Source organism: Rhinolophus ferrumequinum, chromosome 9, assembly GCF_004115265.2.
Source record: "Rhinolophus ferrumequinum isolate MPI-CBG mRhiFer1 chromosome 9, mRhiFer1_v1.p, whole genome shotgun sequence".
Taxonomy (NCBI): Eukaryota; Metazoa; Chordata; class Mammalia; order Chiroptera; family Rhinolophidae; genus Rhinolophus; species Rhinolophus ferrumequinum.
In genome coordinates, this window is record NC_046292.1 from 47,881,926 (window position 1) to 47,906,304 (window position 24,379).

The 24,379-nt window shown below is 41.5% G+C and overlaps 1 protein-coding gene across 6 annotated transcripts in view; it reads left to right on the top strand.

The window, feature by feature from the left end:
- Positions 1-24,379, top strand: part of AK4 (adenylate kinase 4) — a 72,880-nt gene that overhangs the window by 12,817 nt on the left and 35,684 nt on the right. The window contains exon 1 of one of the 6 annotated variants that reach the window (XM_033114631.1): positions 24,307-24,326. The exons of the other annotated variants lie outside the window; for them this stretch is intronic. The gene's annotated coding sequence lies outside the window, so the exon portion shown is untranslated. Of the gene's footprint in view, positions 1-24,306; positions 24,327-24,379 lie in introns of those variants that run through there. 6 annotated transcript variants of the gene reach the window in all.

Genomic DNA, 24,379 nt, shown 5'->3' on the forward strand with positions numbered 1-24,379 from the left:
AAAACCTTCCTTTGAAAGATGTGAGAATCCTGTATTAAGGGTTGGACAAATAGTGTGTGTGTGTGTGTGTGTGTGTGTGTGTGTGTGTGTTTAAATCACATCATTCTGTACTGGGTCTATCTCAAGTGCACAAAAGTTGGCAGATTTCCATTTGGAGGCTTCCTGGACTTGACTGAAAGAGGAGATGTTCAAGAGCAAACCTGTCTCTGCTCTTAATATTAACTGCAGTTCTTGTTGGGGTGTGCGGATAGGACTAGCATTTTGAATTAGACTCTGGGCTGAGCCTCTCTTTGAGAAGATGACCTAGTTCAGAGGGCTTGGGTTTTGTTTTGTTTTGGTTTTTTTTTGGTGGGGGGACTCATTAGGTATAAATGTGTCTTTTCTTCTGTAAGAATGAAAACTTCTGAGAATTGGAGGATGAAGTTGTATTAGACAGACTTGAGAGACAGAGTTCAGTGTATCGAAAACAACTTTAAATAGTTAACCTTTGTGTAGATCATATAGGGTCTTGGATCAGTATAGGATTTCTAGAATAAGCTATATTCCATTTTGGTGAGACTTGGGGTCTGACCAGTTTTAAAGCATCTTCCACAGGTGTACTCCCTTCCTTCCTTCCTTTTCTGCTTTCCTTCCTTCCTTCCTTCCTTCCTTCCTTCCTTCCTTCCTTCTTTCCTTCCTTGTTACCTTCCTTCCTCTCCTGGTTGCTTTGTCCGAGGGTTTTCACACGTATTTGTAGAGAACTGTTTGTGACTTGAATAGGTCTCCCATGACAGTAAGTCTGCCTCAGCCACATCCACTGCTGAATCTGAGCATTCTTTCAGTGTGGTCATTTTTGGAAAGTAGCTTTTTCTGATCAAAGTCATGCCGTGTAGAAAATTTGGAAAATGTGAAACTGTGGAAGAAACTGAAGACGCAATAAAAAATTACCCGTAATAGCACTCTTGACATTTAAAAAATCTAACAAAGTTGTTTTTTTCTTTTGCCCCACTAACCCCAGCGAACTAACTTGGGTTAGTTATATTAATAACTTCCCCCCTTCCACTTTTATGTATGTGTTGGGAGCATTTTTCTGTTTCCTTAAAGCTACTTAAAAAACCATGTTAAATTCCTGCATAATATTCCATTCATTCAGCAGATATTTTTTGACTACCGACTCAAATATCCCTTTGTTCTTAGAGGTGTGAGGTCACAGAGAGAGGTGAGGGGATAAACAGGATAGTATTAGAAAGAGGTAGATGTCATGAAGGCAATGAAATGGTGGAGCGTTAGTGATGAGGGCTGCGGTGGCTACCTCGCTGGTGTGATTAGGGCAGGCCTCTCTGGGAGGTGAATAGGCACAAAGAGCATGTACTGATCTAGGAGCCCTGTTCCAGGGAGAAGCAAGTGCAACGGCCCTAAGATGGGAACAAGCACTGCTTGTCTGAGGAACAAAAAGTATGGAGCCTAGTGAGCAGGGGACATGGAAGGTCAGTTGAGAGAGATGAGCCTTTGAGGGGCCTGCAAAGGACTGGATTTTATTGAATGGCCCTAAGAATCTACTGGTGGGTTTTAAAGAAGACAGTGACGTGTGGATTTACCTTGTAAATGTTGACTTTTGGGATGCTGTGTGAAGTGATTGACTCCAGGTGATTAAAAGTGGTACCAGGGAGATAGTGTGGATGAGGAGAGGAGTGGACCATGGCTTGGACTGGGTGGTAGTGATGAAGGAAGAGAGAAATGAAGGGCTTTAGGATATGCATGAAGGCAGAGCTGACCGAACAGAATGAGTTGATCTCGAAGGGTGAAGGAGTGAAAGAAGTCCACAGTGAGTCCTACGTAGGATACGGACCTGAGCGCCGGGGAGCAGGTGTCTAACCAATCTGGTGTGGAATATTTGGGTTCTTTGCTGTTCAATAATACTCTTAATGAATGCCATCGCATGTAAATCATTGGGCAAATACACTATCCTTGGGTTACTAGCAATAAACTCTCCTAGGTTACTAGCAATAAAACGACAAGACCAGGATAGTTTTTAAAAGTTTAGGGGAAGAAGGAAGTTTTAAATTTAGTTTACAAATACCTGATCAAGGTCTTGGTGTGAAAGTAGCTAATAGGCGTTACTTTATTTGTGTACTTTTTGGCTTATTAAATATTTGAAGTATAGACAGATACATACACATTCTTACATGTGTATTTAAAGTTTTTCTTTGTTTTTCTGATTATAGAAATAGCATGTGTAAGTTATCAAAAGTTTAGAAAGCCAAGAAAGAAGGCAATCATTTAATCCCACTAACTGCAAGGAAAAATGCTGTTAATACTTTCATATACAGTTTATCCTTCCAGACTGTTTTTCAGGAATATATTATGTACTACTATTTTGAAAATCACTTGCTTTATTTCACAGTGTGTCACTGAACATTTTCCAGTGCCATTACATTCTGTTCTTTAAGGTGAGTTTAATGCCCTTGTACTACGTATTTCAATGTTTTATTCCATTTTTTAATTTTTTAAAAAGGTAATACATGCAGATATTCTTTGTTTTGCACTTTCTAAAAACTTAGACATTGGTTTCTATTAGTATACCAATCTACCTCAATCTTTTTAAAAACTGGCCCTATGCTCTTTTATTATACAGCTGTATCATAATTTCTTTAACCAGCCATTCTCAGATGTCCTGCTCTCAGAATCTTTTAGCACATTTAAAAATTATTGAGAACCCCAAAGGGCCTTTTTATGCAGGCTATACCTATAGATATTTACTGTACTAGAAATTAAAACTGAGAAATTAAAAAAAATTATTAATTAATTTAAAATAACAATAATAAATCCATTACGTGTTAACGTAACATATTTCAGTGAAAAATAACTATTTGCCAAAACAAATCTAATGATAAGAGTAATGTTGTTTCCATATATTTGCAAGTTTCTATAATGTTTGACTTAGTAGAAGAAGGCTGGATTCTTATATCTGATTCTTCATTCAGTCTGTATGCTATGTTGTTTTGGTTAAAGTTTTGGAATAACATCTGGCTACACATAGATACGCAGCTAGAGAAAGGGGGAACTCTTAGATTCCTGAAAAGATCTCATGGACCCCCAGGAGTCTTCTAACCACACTTTGCAAACTGCTTATTTAACCAGTCTCCTATTGATGGGACATCAGATTGTTTACAGTCTTTTGGTGTACAAAGCATGCCGAACTGAATGCCCTGGTAGATGCCTTTCAACAGATGTTTGAGTGCCAGACAGTGTGGGCTTGTGGGATACGAAGAGTGAGACCAGTTCTATTCCCTGAAGGGCTACCAAGTTTACTGAGAGAGGCAGGCAGGCCGGCAGACAAGTATACAGTCATGGAGGCTGCGAGTTGTGCACGTGTAGATCCTGTGAGTTGTCAGGAGGCAAGGTGTAGCCAGCATTCAGGGGAAGGTGGGATTAGGGAGGGCTTTGTAGAGGAGAGGATTTGTGAGTGGAGTTCTGACAAATGAATCCAGCTACCAGGCGAGGAAATGGGGTGGTCGTTGCCCAGTCAACCTGGAACTCCTCCTCTTCTGGAGCTTGTTTGTGGTCCACCAGAGATTGTTGCTTTGGTGGCTTGATCACACCTTGTTTATTATTTTAGTCCTTATTTGTCTCTTAATTATACCATCAAAAGAAAGGATTATTATACCTTCTCTATATCATCTTTTTCATCTTTCATTACTTGTGCTTATCTTTAAAGTACATACACATACTGTGCCATCATAGTTTATGAAACTTAAAACTTCTGCTTCAAACTTCCTGGAACTCAAGTAATGGTGGCTGATCATGAAATTAGTAAATTGGGCGCCAGACTATTGAGCTATAAATCCGCCACTTATAGAGGACATATGGCATTGCCTGTTTCCTTGAAAATCTACCAAGTAAATCGTTAAAGGGTATTATATTATGTTAGTCTGCCCTTTAGCACTCTGTCTGGTCCATGTGGTGAGAAGGTTTAAGGACTTGGAAATTAAGTTTTTCTTGTAAAGTTTTAGACAGTATGCTTTCACATTGGGTTAGCTATATCAACCACGTATTATCTTTTAGCAAACAAGATTTTTTTGAAAGCATGAGTAGGTACCGTGTTTCCCCGAAAATAAGAACTAACTGGAAAATAAGCCCTAGCATGATTTTTCAGGATGACATCCCCTGAACATAAGCCCTAATGCGTCTTTTGGAGCAAAAATTCATGTAAGACCCGGTCTTATTTCCGGGGAAACATGGTAGTAGAGGCTTTGGATTACTCTGTGCCTTTCCGCCCCATCACTTGATGTTTAGTTCTCAGGTTGGCCTTTAAGACGTAGTACAAAGGTCTCATTTGTACAGCTTTACTAAGTCCAAGTAGAGAGCGGATGTTAGATTTTAACAGTCTCACTTCCAAATTCCGAGAGTTCTTGTACTAAGTAACAGGTCAGGCTTACATTACTTAGCCAGAGAGAGTGATAGTATTGAAATAATGCAGAGTCACTCCGGCTCTGCATATTGTCAAGAAGCTAGAAATCAGTGATTTCCTCCTTTTCAGCAATTTATTCTTGACCAGCAACCTGTGACCCTGGCACTTTGTAATTCTTGTGACCTGGTCATCATAACTAACATTTGCAGTGGGTCAAGCATGTGATAGGCCTTGCAAGGGCTAATGTATGCATATTATCCTTTAGTTCACACACAGATCTGCAGAGCAGTTGTTCTCTCATCTTACAAATAAAGAAATGGTGTCAGAGAGGTGAGTTACTTGCTTTAGATGAAATAATTAGTTAAACAGAGACGCTAGCATTCAAACTTGGGACACCATATCTAGGGTGAAACTTCCCATGATGACATCGCGCCGTTCAGGTACTCCAGTAACTAGTGCAATGTACGTCATGTCTTATAAATGCCACACTGGGACAGTGGGTGGCAGGGAATTACTGCAGCTTAGTTCTCCACAAGTACACTGAGCTTCAGCAGGTTCTTTAAGGGGAGGCTAGAGGTTTGTGGTTTGTTGTTGTTGTGTTCCTAAAACAAACCAAAACAAAAAGTCTAAAGAAGGAAACACTGACTTCCTCCTCCCTCTCCCAAAAGGGACCAAAAAAAGGTCTAAAATAGAAATCATATGTAATTGTGAGGCGGTAGAAATTGCTTCTCAGCATAATGGTAAGAGTTCTGGAATGATACCTGAACTTGATATCTCATTAGTCTTGTGACAGATGGAGGTATAGGGAGGCATGCAAAAATAAAACATGGTCTGTACCTATGAGGCACTTACAGTCTGGGGTTCAAGTTCTAGATTCTGCATTATGTTCTCATGAGTCACAGTGGGCTGTATGTGTGTGGGTGACGTGTTGAGGTCCTGGACAAAGGCTGGGAGGGCGTTGTTCAGACGCACCTTTCTCCTGTAATGCCTTTCACACTTCTGTTCATCTCGCCAAGTCTATTTTCAGTTTCATTGTTTCCATGAAGCTTTTCCATGGCTGTTGCAGCTACGCGTCATTTTCTTCTCTGATTTTCCTCTTATTTCCAATCTGTACATAAGGTATTCATTATCACCTCCCTGTAAGATGACTTATTGCATAACTTTAATTGTAGTCTTTTGCCATCTGAATTCATGGCAGTTCAGTTCAATAAATGTTTTGATAGCCTATTATGGCAGGAGGGACGACATGCGATAAACAAGGGGGAAATCATCAAGATCACCTGGTGTACCTTTGGTCTGAGTATAAGTACTATGTATAAGTACTATGAAGGAAATATGACAGTGCAGTGAAGGAAGGTGACTGGGAAGGCTGCTTTAGATGGTGATGTCAGAGAAGGCCTCTCTGAGATGATGTCGAAGCTGAGCTCTGAATGGAGGGTAGGAGCCAAATGAGTGAAGATTTGGGGACAGAGGGAACAGCATGTGAAAAGACCCTGATGTAGGAGTGAGCTTTCTGTAAGTGGAGGGGAGAGGTCTCCAGAGCACCGTTAGTAAGAAGGAGATGGTAGAAGAAGAGACCGGAAATGTCGCCCTTGAGGCATAAACAGGGGTTTGAGCTTCTGCAAAACTGGATGGGAGGTGATTGGGGGTTTTTTGTTGTTGTTATTTTTGTTAGTTTTTTTTTTTTTTATGTGTAATGGCTTTACTGAGACATAACTTGAATACAGTAAAATTTATCCCTTTAAAGTGTATAAGTTAATGTTTTTAGTGTATTTTATAGAGTTGTGTGACCATCTCCACTATCTAATTTCAGAATGTTTTCAGTACCCCAGAAAGAAGCCCTGTACCCATTAGCAGTCATTCTTCCTTCCCTGCTCCTTCCCACTCCTTGGCAACCACTAATCTACTTCCTGTTTATACGGTTTTGCCTATTCTGGATATATAATATAAATGGTCTCACATAATATATGACTTTTTGTATCTGGCTTCTTTTAGCATGTTTTCAAGGTTCAGTTATGTTGTAGTATGTATCTATACTTAATTCCTTTTTATTGCCACATAATATTCTATTGTATGGATATACCATATTTTGTTTATTCGTTTCATTCATTAGTTGATGGACACCTGGGTTGTTTCTTGCTATGAACATTAATATACAAGTTTTTGTGTGGATATATGTATTTCCATGTCTCTTGGGTATATCTAGGAGTGGAATTGCTGAGTTATATGGAAATACTGTATTTAACATCTTGAGGAACTGTCAAATGTTTTCCAAAGCAGCGGTACCATTTTACATCCCCGCCAGCAATGAATGAGGTTCCAATCCTCTTCACACCTTTCTCAATACTTGTTATTTGTCCTTTAGCCACCATAGTGGTTGTGCAATGGTATCTCATTGTGATTTTTGATTTGCGTTTCCCTAAGGACTGATGATGCTTAATGTCTTCACATATGCCATTGACCATTTGTGTATCTTCTTTGGAGAAATGTCTGTTCAAATCCTTTGCCCATTTTTAAATGTCCTTGTCTTGTTGAGTTCTTTATATACTCTGGATACAAGTCCTTTATTAGATATATGATTTGTATATATTTTCTCCCATTCTGTGGGTTGTCTTTTTATTTTTCTTGATGAAGTCTGGTTTATCTATCTTTTTCTTTTGTTGCTTGTACTTTTGGTGTCATAGATAATAAACCATTGCCAAATCCAAGATGAAGCCATTGTTTTTAAATATGGGACTCACAGTCTGTTTTACATTTTTTGTTGATCACTCAGGCTATTTGGAAACTGGATTGGAAGATTCTAGAATGAAACTAGGGAGAACAGTTAAGAGGTTGTTACAGTATCCACAGACAAATTGGTAGACTTTAAACGTCAGTAAGTACTTGTTAAATCAGTGTATTCCAATAGCATCCTGTTAATGGGAATAAAAAATAGTCTCCACCTTTAAGGAGTTGACAAGGTAAAACATAAGCCCAGTTGTTTTATAAGGCAGATTAACCTGAGTGTTATAAAAAAGGAATGAAACGTTTTATAATAAGAACAGCGAAGAGAGAAGTTACTTGTATAAACTCTTATTGAGTTCATTTTTAATAGTTGTTATACTTCGTATGAAAGAGTAAATGAAAGCTGTAGGAGAGATGGCATTAAAACTGAGCCTTGAAGGATGGGTAGGGTACTGGCAGGTGGAAAAGTGGGAGCAGGGTGTTTTTGATGGAGGAATCATATCATGTCTGGGAGTAGGTGATTAAAATTAAGGGTGTTTTCATTGAAACCTAGAGTTGGAGGCAAGGAAGCAGGAAATGTCCCTTGAGGCTTACCTATAATTCCAGATTGAGTTTATAAATAGGAAGGCTGTGGGGAGTCAGTGCCTTCCTCAAACTCTGTTAGTGGCACGATTGTTGTTGTTCATAGCAAAGTGTGAATTGTAGTAGAGAGAAAGGGGAGCACAGCTAAGATAGTGCCAAGAACAGTTTAGATCGGGTAGTGGGTAAAAGTGATGGCTAACGGGATTTGGGAGAAGTTGAGGTAGTGATGGCAGCCCTAGTATGATTGTGTGGGGATGGGGGATGAGCAGAGCCCACTGCAGCCCTTGGAAGGGCTGAATTTCAGTGATGGGGGGGAGGGGAAAGTGGTCCCACTTAGCAGAAGGAGGGCAGTCCAGGGTTGGGCGGGATAACAAGTTTAACATATCTGCATACCTGCAGGAAGTTCCAGATGGAAGTATCCAGTGGGTTTGGGCATAGCAAGTGGTGGGCACAGGAGTTGGCTATATGGCATAGAGGAAATATAGGTGGACTTTGGAATCAGACGTACCTCTGGCTCAACCTCTTACTGGCTTTGTAAATTTGTGGTGGTGGCGGGGGCAGAGGGGGTGGGGAGTTACTTAATGTAATTTCTTGCTTTGTAGGAATCCCTACCTCACAGGGCTATTGAGAGGGTCAGATAGGGTCATCTCTGTAAAATGCCTGGCAAGTAGGAGCCTTCTTTCTGTAGTTTGTTCCTTTCTTTCCTGGAGTCATAAGGCTTTGATTTCATTTAAAATCTTCCCTAGTGAATATGGTGCACTGAATGGAATCACTGGCACAATCCAGTGGGGTTTAGGCAGTGTGTGTGTGTGTGTGTGTGTGTGTGTGTGTGTGTACACAACCATTCAGCAAAAGACTACAGGCACTTGTTCACTGTGTTAAAACTCTTTATTGTGGTGTTCTCCTATTTTCCTTTGAATGTGTCTTATTTCTATTCTTGTCCAAACAAAATGCTTACATTAAAGTTATGTGTGAGTCTCTTTTGGAAGGCTCCCTGAATGCAAAATTGCTTTTTAAAAGTTGTGTCGTCATTAAGATGGACAGTTTTTGACCTGTCCTTGTTTGCCTGATTGGATAGATTTTCCCAAGGTTTTTTAATGTGCTGGGCTGCTGATACATCTGATTTGACTTTTGCTTTGCTTTGTTTTCCTAAATTCTAACTCAACTACTTCTGTATTTTTTTTTTTCCTTCTACATGATGCAGTGGATCTTGGTAAGAATAGCCAATGTAGTTTGCAGGAGAGCTATAAAATATTGATTGTATATATGAGTAGTTTCTCAGTATTCTTAAATGGAAACTATAAATACCGTCTCAGGACACAATTTAGTTGTTCCAGAAGGGAGATTGATTTTTAACTGGCATTACTTCAGTGGCTTAGTATTTTAAAAATCAAGACTCTAGCTTGGAATAAAATGAAAGTGTAAGACCTACTTTCCATTAAGCTCATGGTTTTGTTTTAGTTTTCTAGGGTTTTTAGGAACTAAACACTCTGCATAACAATGACTGTGTTAAGTTTAATTATTTGTTCCATTGCTTTATGTCTTAGAGCTGGAAGGGATTTTGAGTCCTTCTGTCCAAGTGGCCATTCTGTGCTGGATCCGTTCTGTGGCAGCTGACAGCCAACTTGCCTCCTCTGGAGGCAGGCTCTTTCATTGCTGGACAGGTCTAATTGTTAGAAGATTTTTTCCCCTTATACTGAGATGAAAGCCAACTCCTTGAAACTGTTACCCATAAACTGTCATCCATTTGTCCAACTTCAGTCTTTTGGTGTCACATAAATTAAATCCACCAGCTCTTCAGATAATTGAAAATAGTTGCTAGGCACCACTTCGCCGACTTTTAAGTTGTCTTTTTATTTTTTTTCCCTCCAAGAAAAATAGCCCTCGTTCCCTCACCATTCTTGCCATGGTATGCTATTTCTAGATTCTTTTTCAGTCTGTTTCACTATGACCCATTTTAACTGAAATGTCCACCGCCACTAAGAACTGGCTGAATGTGGTGGGACCATTGTCGCTGTAGTGAATTTGTTTCTAAAATTGACCCTCTGTAAATGAACACATTATTTGGGAGTACGTACTTCTGAACGTTGTCCTGCAATGCACACTGTAGCTCAATTAGTCTTGGAAAACTGACCGTATTTGAGGGTATATATCAGGGTCAGCTCAGACTGGATTGGCACCAGCTACTTCAGGCTACTGAAATCTATAGACCTGTCCTTTGAGTGAGGAGCCAGATACACTCTCTCTGCCTTGGCTCATTCTGAGGGTGAGGATGGCTAAAGAATTAGCGACAAATAATTAGAAATATTCCAGGAGTTTGGTCGAATTAACACTTAGCCTAAACACAGCGGGACATTGATCAGCGAACAGGTTATGACTAAATCTGCCCAAATTGTCATTAATAATAGTTTATTTGGATTATCCTCCACGTATTATTTTCTAAAATCCAGGGCTGTCAAGCTTTATGCTGAATGCCTTAGTGATGCAAATCTCTGAGAGACAGTCTGGTGTCTTTCAATAAGAGTGTGGGCTCTGAACCACATAGCTGGGTTTGGAATCTGACTTGGCCTCCCTAGCTCTATGATCTTAGGCAAAGTAGCCAACCTTTTTTTGTGTATTCACTTACAAATGAGAGTAACTGTAGGGCTACCTCATAGGATTTCCTGTGAGTCTTAATAGTGTTGGCTGGGCGGAGGCTATCCTGAGGCAAGTGAGGCACTTTGCTTGAGTGAAAAATTTAAGGAAGCACCCAAACAACCAAAAACCCAAAAAAAAAACCCAAACCAAATCAACAACCAAACAACAATGATCTAGATAAATAGTAGTTTAATGCAATAAAATGAACAAAATACCAAAATTTTAAATGAAGACCAGATCCGACAGGATTGACATTCGAGTGAGGTGAATGAGAGTATAAGAGCAGGGTTGTATCCTGTCTTTATTTAAAGTTTTCATCATGTATTTTTTGCATTAATGTTGATATTTTCAAAATATTGCATTAAAATATTATTTATCTTGATTACTAGAGGTGTTTTTGTTGTTGTTGGGTTTTGTTTTTGTTTTTTTTTTGGCCCCAGGTGAGTGCCTCACTCATCCATCTTGCAGACCATTGTGTTGATGATGGTGTTTGCAGGGTGGGGAAGGAAAAATAAATTTCCTTCTTCCCTTCCAGGCTCTTCTGGCTTAACTAATCAAATTAACATGAGAGACTAACAGGAGAAAATGACCAAATTTATTACATATATACATATAGGGGTCCCTTATGAATAGGGGACCCAAGGACAGATGGGACAGTTAAGGCGTACATGCCACCTTGAGCTAAGCAGAAGGGGTGAAGGGTTGTGGTTTGGGACTTCAAAGGGCCAGAAGGCAACGCAGGGAGATTGAAAAATGAATGTTTGGTAAATAAAGGTTTGCTGGGCCATTTTTACAATGGGACACAGGAGGACTTGCCAGTTTCCTCCAGTCTGTCACACTTAGGTCATACTAAACTCTAGTTATCTATAATAACTCCCTTCCTTCCTGGAGCTGGTCCTCTGTCAAAATTCCTTTTAGGCAGTTAGAGGGAAGGTCAGCAGTTTTTCCCGAGGTGTTCATTTCTCGAAAATAACGAGCTTAAAATAATCAGTATCCCGAAAGGCATATTTTGGGGTGACAGACTTGGCTTCACCTCAATTACAAGGATGTTTTGAAGAGGAAGTGAATTTTAAGAGCCCCGTGGAAGGATTTATTTCCAACATTGATGTTTCTGTTAGGTCGTCTCAGAGTGCCAGTCCAAATCTGATAATCATGGTCAGTTTTAGGTATTGAATGCCCTGTTTCAAACACTGCTGGAGTTCAAACCCCAGAGAATAAAAAATGTGAACACTTAGCATATGTCTAGAAGAATGCAGCCAAGCCAAACAGCACAGAGCCATTGCTTGCTTGTCCCTCATGGCCAGGACTGTGAAAGAGCCACAGATGGTGGCTGAGCCATCACTGGAACTACTGTGAGTCGGCTCGGGACGTTCTAAGAGGCAGACGCCAGGAACCCACTGTGGGGTGGGATCTGGTGTTTCAGGAGCTGAATTACGATGATGGAATCTTTCTGTCATTCTGGTTCTGCTCCAGTTTGCTTTTAGTTATATCAACCTGATTATAAACATCTTGGGAATCTGTTTCATAGTCAGTGGCCTGTGAATGGCCGAAAAACGTTACAGAATCAATTTTTAAAGCTTTCTTCGTGGCAGTCCAAGTCAGCTGCTCTCTGTTAGAACATCATCCCTATTGTAATGACGTTTTCTTTTCCTCTCTTTTGTTTTTTCCTCCCTCCCTCCCTCCCTCCCACTCTCCCTCCCCTTCCCTCTCCTCCTTCCCTTTCTTTTTTCTCTCTTGGGTCTTTTTCTTTGTAATACAGATTTATTCTATGTTGCTTTCTGCACAAAGCAGTAGAAATAGGTCTCTTAAAAGGTTACAGAAACTGGATGTTGTTGATGCGTTGCATACAATGGGTGGAGCTGAATAAACTAGTAATCACCATAGCAGTTCTCATTGGTATTGATTAGGTCTACGCTTATCTGAAGATGTTATCATTTTGTTTTTAGGTTGCAAAGTAGTGGAATCCAAGTATGTACTTGAGAAGTGGAATGAGCTTAAAACGTAACTATTTTGTTGGCTGCCTTCTGTGATGGGGTAGCTTAACTGCACATTTTTAGAGACTCCAGGTCTCTTTTTCTGGCTTGGCATTGAAAAAGAAAACCACCACCACAAAACCCAACAAGAGAGGGAAATTCTTATCTCAAAAAGAATATATGTCACCTTCTTTGTACCAGTTTTTTGAGAGCAGCTGCGGCAGCTGAACTATATATGCCTGCTTTGTTTTCCTTCTTTCACTTGGCAGGGGGAGAAAGAGTGAAAGTTTTAGAATGAGTCTAAAATTAATGTGTCCAGGGGAGCACTCAGTTTCATGTATATGCTGTTTGGAATAGCAATATATAGATAGCAGAAGAAGATGTAGAGACTTGAGTAGAGAATAAGCTTAAAGGTTGAAGTCGAGAGGCCAGTACGTTAGCAGCAGTTTGATTTATGAGGGAAATATCCTCAGCTGTCTAGGAACTCATACTGAATAGAGGCAACTGTGAGAATAGATTGTCTTACCCAGAAAGCTATCCTTGGTTTAATGTGCGGGGTTTAATGTTTCCTATTGGGTAATCTTTAGATTCATGAGTAAGGTAGGACTTCCCGAGTTGCGACGTGAAATCCATGCTTTCTTCCTTCTTACTACTTCTGTTTTGGGGCCAGCTTGGACTGAGCTTTAGAGACTTGTGAACCACAAATCCTGGTTGTTAGTGTTGAGTCATTACGACAGGAGGCATGGGAATGAGGGCACGGCGCAGGACAACATGTGCTCCCACAGTGGAGGTGGTTGGTGCCACTTGGGTATTACAGTCTGTGGCACTTGGCTGGTCCTCCAACATTATCTGTTGGATTAGAAAGACATGGGCCCTCATTACCCACTCGATGGGTACCTAGCATTCTACTCCACTCCACTGTCTGCAGGACTGGCCACTCTCCCTAATCATGTCTTTCTCAGATTTCATGCATCTCTGGAATTCTTCACTTAATCTTTCCAGTCTCTTCTTGTAAGGGCTGCCCTTTCCTGCGTTCCTTCACCCTATGTTGAACACTACCCTTTACCTTTATTTTCCTCTCCTAAAGGACCCCTAATATAAGGTGATTGTATTGAGGGTTTGGGGGTGATGAGGATTAGAGCCTGGCAGCGGCAGCATCTTGGCATGGCACCTTAGACATCAGTCACTGCCCTAACACACCTGTCAGGCATTCCCTCTGCCCAGCCAGACTCTCTCCTAGCTTAGACTTCAATTTCTTCTTGCTCTTTTCCCTCCTGGAGAATTGCTTTTTCTGTCTCTCAGATTTCAATACCTGTTACTTTTTGATCCAGGCACCTTCTTCAACCCTCCAAATAAATCCTACCCTTGCCTTTGCTGATTAAAAAATTGCTTTCCATGAACAAAGGACCTGGAACAAAGCATAGGCAGATGCTTTAAAACTTTAGTGTGTGTGTGTGTGTGTGTGTGTGTGTGTGTGTGTGTGTGTTTTAAGATTTTATTGGGGAAGGGGAACAGGACTTTATTGGGGAACAGTGTGTACTTCCAGGACTTTTTTCCAAGTCAAGTTGTTGTCCTTTCAGTCTTAGTTGTGGAGGGCGCAGCTCAGCTCCAGGTCCAGTTGCTGTTGCTAGTTGCAGGGGGCACAGCCCACCATCCGTTCGAATCGGCAACCTTGTTGAGAGGACACACTCCAACCAACTGAGCCATCCTGGAGCTCAGCGGCAGCTCAGCTCAAGGTGCCGTGTTCAATCTTAGTTGCAGGGGGCGGAGCTCACCATCCCTTGCGGGACTCAAGGAATTGAACGGGCAACCTTGTGGTTGAGAGCCCACTGGCCCATGTGGGAATCGAACCAGCAGCCTTCAGAGGTAGGAGCACGGAGCTCTAACTGCCTGAGCCACCGTGCAGTCCCAGAGTGTGTGCTTTTTTAACCTGATTAAATTTTTACATAAAGTGTCTTATTTCCCCTCAAGTATCTAAGAAAGAAATGAGGGTTATTAAGACTTAGTTTCGCTTCGTTTGGGATCGACCCAGAAGTGTCAGGGTTTATTATTATTTTCTTGCTACATTTTATTTTGCTTTTCTTTCTTCCTTTTTTTTTTAATCCCATCTTTATGTATTCACTTATTCACCTTAAAAACTGTTGAAGGGACCCTTTGCTCCCTGAGGCTTAGTTTAAGTCACTCAGCTGATTAAGACCTGCTCCTGAGGTGCTCAGAAGGGGAGAGGGCAGATGGTTGAACAAAGGATTCCAGTGTGGGAGGAACTGGGAGGAAGAGACTAATTGCTTGAGGAAGTGGAGGCAGGCTTTGGAGGCCCGGCCTGGGAAGCCACCCACTGTGGGACATGTGTTAAGACTGCAGCCTCTGGGATCACACTGCCTGGGAAGCCAGCCAGCCAGCAAGTTGCTCAAGCACTTGGTATCTCCGTTTCTCCCACTACAAACCAAGAATAATGGTAGTGCCTCTTAGTGTTATCGTAAGAATTAAATGAGATAATGCATATAAGGGATCAGAGTAAGGCTCAGCTTATTCTAATAAAATGTTTAATTTTAAAAAATGTGACCCATAATAATGTTGAAATAAATTTCTAAGCCCAAGATAGAACCACTCTGCCTGGGGGAGCCATGTCAGCATACTGAAACTAGGGTTTCCGCCGTTCCCAGGAATCTTTTTTGCTTTCCCCTTCCCGAATCCCGAGATATAAACTGTTTTCTGTCTCGACGATGAATCGTTTCCACAAAGTGATGGCTGATACTGCCAATTACCTGGGTTCCCGACCAACTTTTCTTGGGATTTGGGAACTGGAAAGCAAAAAAAAAAGAAAAAAAAAAAATTCCTGAGAACGGGTGGGAATTCTCTCCTGGAAACCGTAACTGTCATGTCCCGTATATGCTCCCTTGACCAGAAACGCAGTAGATCCAGGCAGCCAGTCCCTCAACGACCCTCCAGTCCGGGGCCTTCTAACCTTAAGCAAGGTTGAGTGTGTGGCCGCAGGCAATGAGATGTTTTCTTTGTTTTTGTTCTTTATTCTATAAAAGCTTTCTACTATGTTTTTGCAGTTCTCCTGAAGGAGACTGTTCACTTGGTGAAGTGTTAAATAAACTTTGTATTGCCTACGCGGTCTTGAATCATTTTGTTAACAGTAGGAATTTAACCTTACAATTAAGTGTATACATACCAATACATAAAACTGACAACACATTTTACAATTTACAGCATTCTCCCTTTTTTCTGTGTAAAACATTTTTCAGTTTCACATAAAAGTATGTAGTGATCTTGACGGTAGTTCGACAACCACTGGTCCAGCACTTAAAGCACAATTATGTATAGGACGTAATTCTTGCTAATGATTATGAACAACTGTGTTACTGGTTTATGTTATTTGCTATACTTTTTGTCGTTATTTTAGAGTGTGCTCTTTCTTGCCGTCAAGCAGGAGCAGTATGCTCACGCCCGCAGCAGCCTCCGACATTTGGTGCTGACCGCATCTCTTGATTGCATCGTTTTCTCTTGTGCTTGATTTCATTTTGTACAGTAACATGCTTACAGGCTGGTAGCCTACAAGCAATAGGCTATACCATGCAGCCTAGGTGTGTAGTTGGCTATGCCATCTAGGTTTGTGTACGTGCACTCTATGACGTTCGCACAACGATGAAATGGCCAAACAACTCATTTCATAAAACAGATCCCCATTGTGAAGCAACACGTGACTGTAACATGACTGTAATTCACCTTGAATATTGTATTAGTAGCAGGTGTACAACATAATGACTTGATGTATGTATACATTGCAAAATGATCACAATAAGTCTAGTTAATATCCATCACCATACATAGTTACAGAGTTTTTTTTGTGTGATGAGAACTTTAAAAATTGCTCTCATAGCAACTTTCAAATATGCAATACATTATTATTAACTATAGTCGCCATGCTTTATTTTACATCCCTGTGACTTATTTATTTTATATCTGGAAGTTTGTACTTTTCTAATACCTTTATGCATTTTGCCCCCTTGCCTCTGGCAATCACCAGTCTTTTCTCTGTATCTATGAGCTTAGTGGTTTTTTTTTTTTAGATTCCACATGTAAGTGAGATCATATGATGGTATTTTTTTTTGTCTGACTTATTTCACTTAGCACGATGCCCTCAAGGTTCATCACTGTAGTCACAAGTGGCAAGATTTCATTCTTTTTTATGGTTGAAAATTATTCCATTTTGTATGTCCCATATTTTCTTTACCTATTCATCCATGGACACTTAGGTTGTTTCCGTATCTTGGCTATTGTAAATAATGCTGCTATGAACATGGGGGTCCATATTATCTTTTTGAGTTAGTGTTTTCATTTTCTTTGGACAAATACCCAGAAGTGGAATTGCTGGATCATATATGGTAGTTCCATTTTTCCTTATTTTTTTTTTTTTAAGATTTTATTGGGAAAGGGGAACAGGACTTTATTGGGGAACAGTGTGTACTTCCAGGACTTTTCAAGGCAAGTTGTTGTCCTTTCAATCTTAGTTGTGGAGGGCGCAGCGAACCGGCAGCCTTCGGAATTAGGAGCATGGAGCTCCAACCGCCTGAGCCACTGGGCCGGCCCCCCCCCCCCCATTTTCACTTTTGTGAGGAAAGTTTATGCCGTTTTCCATAGTGGCTGTCTTCTGGTATTATTGTTGTTCTTGCTGGGTGTTAAAGGATGATTGTGTTGCATGTCTGCCTACTCAGTGGACCTCAGGACCCCACTGGCAGCCCTATCAGAAAAAAGTGTTAGCATCAGCTGTGTCTCTCCTTCTCTTTCCCTTTGTTCGCAGGACTGTCTGCTACCAGCTCTCAGCAGCTGGTGAGCACAGCACATCTTTGGTGTCCTTCCCGTAGTTCTCCACCAGAGCACTGCCAGAGAGCTGGGAGGGTGGGAGGGAGAAGAATCTCTCTGCTCACCAGTAGCAGTCCATCCTGTGTGAGCAGATGGCACTGGAGGAAACAGCAGCTTCCCTCGTGCTGATCGACAGCCAAGATTCTGCACAGAGAGGCAGCTGAAAAGGTGCCTGGCACAGCTAGAGCCATATCCCGGGCCTTCTGCAATGGGAAGGAATTCCTTTTTATGTTGCTTGACAAGTGAAATTCCTCCTTTGCCTCTGAATGGCGCTAGTCATTGGGTTGTGATCAGGTTACAGGGGAGGCAGAGAAAATCTAGAGAGCTTAAGAGATTTGAAGTGTAATCCTACCCCTCGGGGCTGAATGTGCCTGGCGTGGTAGATACCAGAGCAGACTTACAGAACGCGCGCTTGAGGAGGTGGTTAAACACTCTGGGTCTGACACTCATCTATGATTCTGGCAAAACTTTCAGATTACTTGCCATTCCCCACTTGTTCCCTTGCCCAACTTCTGTTCCCTCCATCTCAATCTGCTTTTTCTCCTCTGCTGCTTACATAAGGCAGCACATGGTACTACGCCAGATGCTCCTGGTGTGTTTATAAGTGCATGTATTCCTATTCTGGGCCAAGAAAATACTCCTGACATAGGACATCCAAGATTTTTTGGCTTATGAAACCCCAGCATCTTTTTGTTTTGTGATTTATTTAAAGTCTTAAAATGAGGTTACTGTACTATCTCATCCTTGGAATCAGGATGGAGGGTCCAATAAGAATTGATCTGCTGGTGGGATAAAGAATCTGCTGGATCGCCCTTGTGCTTCGATATTGGATCACTTTCTTGTATCAGTGATGCTAGCCCCTCCCCTACCCAAAGTCTTGGCTTTTATCCGTGAATATTTTTATCTTGGCTATTGTAGAAACAGACCCACTGCCAACACATTTCTGGACCCAGAGTTACAAAATTAGACTAAGTGAATGTAAACATCCAGTCTGGCTAGAGAGAAAAGAGCAAAGAGGCCTAACAAAAGCATTGACTCTTCGTCCCAGGAAATCTTCCAGGGAAAGTATGATGGGACACTAACAGGCAGTTCGGGCTTGAGTTTTGGTCTGGACTCCACTCCTCACATCTAGAGTAGGTATAATGATCCGTGACTTGGCTGCCCATGAAAGGAGGGAGACTCTCCTTCATCTCTGAGGTCCTTCACCTCACTGCAGAAGTGGAATCTCAGTGGTGGAAACACTGGTGGATTGAGGCATACTAGGAAAGCCAGTCCTCTCCCCGTCACACATGGCCACAAAGCCAGATACAGGGAATTGAAATCCCACGGTCTGAGATGACAAGAGATAGAATGGCCCAACTCTCTCATGCAGATGAGGAAACTTGAGACCGCACTGAAGTACATTGATGTGTTCAGTCCTGTGGACAGTCACTTGGAAGCAGAACGAAGAGCCCAGACTCCAGATTCTCAGCCTGGTGGGGATTCCTTGTATCGTATAGACTCTGCCTCATTATGAAACCATTCCAGTGTTTTTAAAAGGGTATTTTCCTTTGATAAAAATGCAGATATTAAGAGTAAATCAACTGTATGATCTCATTTAGATGTGGCATCTAAAACAAAAACAAGAAACCAAATGTCATAGATACAGAGAACAGATTGGTGGTTGCCAGAGGTTGGGGGTGGGGGTGGGGTGGGCAAAATGGATGAAGGGGTTTAAAAGATACAAATTTCCAGTTATAAAATAAATAAGTCATGGGGCTATCATGTACAGTAATGTGACTGTAGTTAATAATACTGTGTTGCAAATTTGAAAGTTCCTAAAAGAGTAGACCTTAAAAGTTCTTATCACCAGAAAAAAGAATTTGTAACTGTGTATGGAGACAGATGTGAACTAGACGTACTGTGGTGAACATTTCACAGTGTACACAAATGCCAAATCATGTTGTATGCCTGCAACTAATTTAATGTTATCTGACAATTATATCTCAATAAGAAAAGAAATCGTACTACAAATTCTTTCATTTTCAACATCACAATTAGTGGTAAAGAGACACACATTTGTACTTTACATAAATTTGGGTTCCAGTCTAGGTTAAAAGAAAAAAAAATTTTTCCTATTAACTTTCTTTTGACCTAGGGAATGATCAATTATACAGATCACAGATTCAAATCATTTTAGTTACAATTTCCTTTGGTTCAAACACCAATAATAATTGTCCCTATGACGAGCTAAACATTGTACCCTAAGATGAATGGCAAAAGAAAAAGATTTGTAAGATGGGTGTACTCTGTGTGAAGTCACTGTGCCTCAGGAGAGACCTGTCAGTGACTTGATGCCACAGGGAGCCAAAGGAACAAATCGGATTAATGTCTTACTTGATAGTTTCAAAGTTTTGTATTATTTTATATTAAATAAGTTATAAAGCTATCTTTCTTACCTTCTTCAGAAATAGTTTATAATCCCTAATGTCTTGTGATTTTTCAGGAAACCTTTAGGGTAAAGATTATCTGTGTCACACAGACACCCAGAAGAGACAGTTCCAAGAGAGGAGGCAGAATTTTGGTGGTTTAGTCTAGTATAACCTCTCACTTGGGGTGACTTCTACGTACCTACATGTTAGTTTGAAAATAAGTTGTTTCCTTCCTGCCAAACTTTCTGCTGCTTCTATTAGAGAATATTTTGGAATCTTAGTCTCAGAAATCTTTTAAGAGTTGACTCATCCATATTTTGCGGGTGTGTAAGAATGTCAGATAGCTTGAGGAGCAGCCAGCATCCACTTGTAGGAACAGATCACATCTTGTTCAGAGGCTTGAGATCTGCATGCAACCTGTGGTAATAATCTTTCTGCACCAGCTTGAATGGACTGAAGCAATAATTGTGAGAACCATTGACAAAAAGTACAAAATGTCCATTTGTGTAGACTAATCAGATAGCAGAATGTTGCTTAATTCGATAACTTGTTTTACTCAGTTATTCCAGGCTTGCCAAAGAATTAGACAGTATAATAACATTTAAAGAAAGGAAGCATTGCTGCTCATAATCCTTACAGTGTGATCGAGAATGTCTTTCTAAGTTTTAATTGCCTTACAGTCATAACTGGTTATCAGGACTGTTGAGCAATACAACAGACACAAGATATGACAGAGGTGCAGTGAGAAGAAGGTTCATCTAATAATTTAAAGGACTTTGGGGACACGAAGGTGGAGCGTCTAAAGATATGATAGCGTCTTTAGTAGAGTGTATCTCATGCTTCTTTAGTAGATAGTATCTCGAGTAGAGTGGCTCTTACTGATCTGGCTCCAAGGGGATTGTAATTTGGTGTGGAGGATATGCAAACAACCCCCATTCGACAGTGAAGAGTGAGCTGTAGGTAGGAGGTGCCATCACATATGGTTGTACAGACTGACCTGCACGGGCTGAGGGAGGGGGACAGGACACTTGGCCGAGTGTGTGTGGGGCTGCACTCCACCCTTGGTTCTGTCCACCAAGCTGTTCCCTGGCATACAGCTGACTCCGCCTAGAGGAATAGGCGTCTTCCAAAGGGGACATCTTTTTTCTAACCTACACAGAGGTACTGTATGAATTAGCTTCAGCCCAGGTGCTGGTGTATACAGAAAAGAGGATTTTTCCTCTGAAGGTAGCAGAAAATGCGTGGCTGTGAGGTGGCTGTTATACATGGAACTAGAAGGGTGGTTCTTCCAGCTCACGTTTGCAAGGGCCAGCTCCAAGGCTGAAAGCTTTCGTTGGGTCTGAGGTCGCTTTGAGGTGTCCACCTCTGTGTCCGTGCCCTGGGCATGTCTGTGTAAGAGCACTGTCTCTCTCCTGACCCGCTTTTCCTCCATGAGTCCGTACACTGCCTGAGGGAAGGGACCACAGTCTCACTCAACTTGTGCCGGGCATAGCGAAGGGGTCAGAGGTGGGCAGTAAAGGACCAGTGGGAGGTAAGGTTCGAGTAGTTCTGGGCCAGATCAGAGTGACCCTAAATGCCATCCAAAGGAGTTTCCATGTCACCCTGGAGGACTGGGTATGCACTGTTGGTATTGGAGGAGGAAGTGATGTATGCCAACGTGTGGGGGAAGTGCCTCTGGGAGCGGTGTGGAGAATAGGTCAGAGGAGAGAGAGGGCCTCAGGCAGAGGACGTGGCCGACGAGTTAGGAGGTACGGGTTGCAGCATTCTTAGAGTTTGGGAGGAAGCAGCTGCTCAGAAACACTTGCTGTAGTTTTTCTGTTTAGTTCGTTGAAGATATAGCGCCTAATGGAAGCCAAGTGGATATACAGACCAGGACCAGGTATGTCCCCACAGGGCATACTGTCACCAGGTAGGCAGAGCTTGCAAGAGTTCACAAAGAAACTCAATTCTTACCATGTTCTTGTCCCTGTACACGGGCTTTGCCATTCCGGAAGAATGTTAAAAGGTTCTGCACCCAATTTCCAGCTCTGGCATGTGGGGGGAGGAGTTTGCATACCACCACCAAGCAGTTCTCCAGTACCAGCGGGGTGTCTCACAATTGAGCTCAATTCAGACACTATCTGAATTGTATCTGGAGATGGGGTCAGATCCCACAGGGAAAGGGCTCAGATCCCACAAGACGGCCTTCCACTTCAGATGCCAGCTGTCAGCCCAAGTTGTCACCGGTGCTTCTGACCTACTGACTATAGTTACCGAACAAGCAACATAAAAAACAAGTTATCGAATTAAGCAACATTCTGCTATCTCACTATAGGTCGGAGGTTTCCACAACTCCCTCCTTGGCTTCAATTGATTTACTAGAGCAGCTCACAGAATTCAGGAAACCCATTTACTCACTAGGTTACCAGTTTATTACAATGGATATTAAAGGATATGAATCAACAGCCAGATGATGAGATACAGAGAGTGAGGTCCCCAACAAAGGAGCTGGTGTCCTTGTGGAGTTTGGGGTCTAGCACGTTGAAGTGTCTGGTTCCCCAGCCTGCAAGCTCTCAGAACCCTCTCCTTTGGGGTTTTTATGGGGGCTTTTCATTGCATAGGCATGACTGATTAAATCATTGGCCATTTGTGACTGAGTCACCTTCCAGCCCCTCCTTCAGGAAATCGGGGCAGGAGTGAAAGTGCACCCCTCTATTTATAGTTCGTTCCCTTGGCAACCGGTGCCCACCCTTACGTGCTTCCCAAAAGTCACCTCATTACTATCAACCCAGTTGTGGAAAGGAGCTTATGACGAAGAACAAGACACCCATTCTACCTTCAGGGCTCTGGAACATTTTCAGGAACTGAGGACAAAAGACCAAGTATTATAACAAAAGATCCTCTCATTGCTCTTATCACTTAGGAAATTCCCAGGGTTTTGGGAGCTGTGAGCTCCACTTTGGACCAAGTATATAGTTCTTTTAAATCACAATATTGCACATGTGTGCTAACGTTCGAAGTGCTTCTGTTCAAGGAAATGCTCACAAACACTGTGAGACAGTATCATCTACCGTAGTGCGTGGTTACAAAAATGAACTCTGGTACTGTGGTGCCAGTCTGCTCGAGTTTGAGTCCCAGCTCCACCACTTACTAGCTGAGTTACTTTGGGCAAGTTACTTAACTTCTCTGTGTTTCAGTTGACTTCCTTATGAAATGGGGAAAATAATAGCACTGACCTCATAGGTGTTTATGAGGATTAAGTGGGTTCATCTTTATCAACTGCTTAGAACAACATCAGGCATAGAGCAGCAAATACTATATTCATGTCCTTGAGCGAAATTTGCAGAGCCATTATTCTAAGTCCTTTACATGTATTAATCACATACAACTTTCAAAATAACCCTAGGTTGTATCATTCCCATTTTGTAGATGAAGAACTGAGGCAAAACCACACAATGTGACCAAAGTCCTAAAAGCCTTTAAGTGGCGGTGTCAGGATTTGAACCCAGGAAGTAAGGCTCTAAAGTATATGCTCTTGACCATTACACTAGATTCAGAATTTTCTTCATAATTACCAAGAGCAAGTGTCATGGAGTGTCAAGCAAACCATGTCTGCTTGGTGTGAAGGAAAAGAAACACTGGCTTTGAGTAAGACTGATTGAAGGGTGGATACTGGACATCTGAAATGAGTCATTTGAGCAAAGTGCCTTAAATGTAGGAGTTTCTTCCATAACTTCTCCCTCTAAAGGTCTTTGGTACCTATTTCTGAACCAATATTTTTTTAAAGCTTATTTTCTTTAACTAGAAGGGATTCATCAGAGCGATATCAAGTATAAACAGTTTATAGAATGAAGTTTTTCTTTATTTTATTAATTTTTTTCAAGTAACTACTTCAGTGCCAAAATATTCTTACGTGTGAAGGATCAAGAACTTGTAGTTTGAAGAATCACAAAGCTATGGTTCATTTTGACCATGCTTTGTACGAGGTGGTTGTGTGTGTGTGTGTGTGTGTGTGTGTCTGTCTGTCTGTGTGTGTCGGTGTGTGTCTTTGTGTTTGTGTGTGTGCGTTTGGGGGTGGGGGGGAACATTTTCAGTGACCTTCTGGAAAAGGGAAGATACTGGGAGTGGCAATGGTTTCCCCTAATTGTAGGCAGCCTTAGGATGGAATCAAGCTCGTTTACAGGGGTATTTCGTTCTGAGCATTTTCTTGCACGCACAATGAAAACGACATTGAGTAGTTACCTGTTTCTGGTGATTTAGCCTGGCATCTTGGGGAATTTGCTGTTTTGTGGACAGTTGTCCAACTCTTGTCTTCTGGATCCAGTTTGCCCTCAAAGGGATTTATAGGTAATGAGACCAAAAAAACAAGGTATATGTGTGTCTGTAGCGTTTCTTTGGAATTCTTCTTGAGAAATTGGAGCAAGTATGTGTTTTATCCCAACATGCTAGCAGTAGCATTTCATGACGCCGCTTTCTCTTCCGAGCAAACTGACAGGGGCAGATGAAGGTCTTGTTTTTTTGGAACGGGCCTCTATCTTCTGACCAATATTTTATTTCTGTTTGCTGTTGTAGTGAGGTCTTCATTCAGATGCAGATACATTGTTAAATAATGACAATCTATTTTGCTGTGACTGTTGACTTTTCCAGGTTTTCATGGTGGGAACTGAGAGCTGTGGCAGGAGTTTGGTTTTGTATGAGATTGAGGACATGCTGTCTGTCCTGCTCCAGAGAAGAGCCAAGCTGCCAGGAATAGTTGGAAAAGTATGTTGCGCATAGATCTTTCTCTTAACTATTAGTTGAATTAAGATGATTGT